The sequence below is a fragment of the Meleagris gallopavo genome (assembly GCF_000146605.3).
Source record: "Meleagris gallopavo isolate NT-WF06-2002-E0010 breed Aviagen turkey brand Nicholas breeding stock chromosome 7 unlocalized genomic scaffold, Turkey_5.1 Chr7_random_7180001922747, whole genome shotgun sequence".
NCBI lineage: Eukaryota > Metazoa > Chordata > Aves > Galliformes > Phasianidae > Meleagris > Meleagris gallopavo.
The window spans coordinates 275-1,418 of record NW_011097028.1 but is presented as its reverse complement, the minus strand read 5'-3'; the positions used below and the strand labels follow the sequence as shown (position 1 = coordinate 1,418).

General features: G+C 55.9%; 1 long non-coding RNA gene across 1 annotated transcript; it reads left to right on the top strand.

Annotated features, from left to right (window-relative positions):
• LOC104915469 lies at window positions 1-892 on the top strand. The gene is made up of 3 exons (XR_004162291.1): window positions 1-135; window positions 338-527; window positions 808-892. It is a non-coding gene; the product is annotated as an uncharacterized LOC104915469 (long non-coding RNA).
• The last annotated feature ends 252 nt before the right edge of the window (window positions 893-1,144 follow it).

Sequence of the window (1,144 nt, the reverse complement as noted above, 5' to 3'; positions counted from 1 at the left end):
TTGAGGTCTTGAGCTCCAGCCCTAACTGAGGATGCAAGCGCTACCGCGGAAGGAAGGGTTGAGATTGGAAGTGCAGTGCAAAGGGCTGGAGCCAGCAGGAGCAGGGCAGTGATCATCCGCCTGTGCTCAGCGCCGGTGAGTCCTCACCTCGAGTTCTGCGTTCAGTCCTGGGTCCCTCACTGCATGAAGGACACTGAAACCCTGACATGTGTCCAGAGAGGAGCAGGGAAGCTGTGAGGGGTCCAGAGCACCAGTCTTACGGGGAGCGGCTGAGGGAACTGGGATTATTTAGCCTGGAGAAGAGGAGGCTCAGGGAAGGCCTTCTCACTCTCTGCAGTTGGCTGAAGAGAGGTGATGTCGAGGTGGGGTCGTCCTCTTCTCCCGTGTAAGCAGTGATAGACTGGAGGGAAGGCCTCAAGTGGCACGAGGGGAGATTCAGGTCGGATGTGAAGAAAAACGTCTCCACAGGAGCGGTCAGACGCTGGAACGGGCTGCCCAGGGAGGTGATATTGTTACTGTCCTTGCAGGTTTGTTCAAGGAGCATTGGGTGTTGTACCGAGCGACGTGGCTCAGCGGGAAATGGTGGTGGTAGGTGGGTGGTTGGACTGGATGATCTTGGAGATCTTTTCCAGCCTTGCTAATTCTACGGTTCTATGAAAGGCATGTGCTGGGCGAGTGCTTTGCTGGGTGAGCAGGCAGCTGTTGCCACATCCACGGGGATGGGAGGCTTTTTAACCTGAGCCTTGTCTTTGGTGTCTGGTGCCCAGTAAGTTGTGTTGTTTTAAAGCAGCGTCTCGATTTCTGCAGCCACCAGAGCTCTCCCTCATGCTCTTCCCTATGACGTGAGACCGCGTCGAAGGCCTTGCAGACGTCTGGGTAGGTGAAGTCAGTTGCTTTTTCTTTCCCCCCCAGTGCTGGAAATGGCGGGGAACGGGACTGCTGGACGTTCCAGCAGTGGGTTCCTACCTCAGCAGAACCGAACGGCTGTTCTGGTCCATGTATCTGCAGTGAATCTGACACTGATTAGAGGGATGAGGGGGCCTGTGAGCAAAAGAACGTGCCGCACTTTGTGGGGCGAGATGTTCTCTGAGCTGCTGCTAGCAGGGCCCAGAATGCTTCCTTTTTGAAGGGGAGAGGTTCAGCA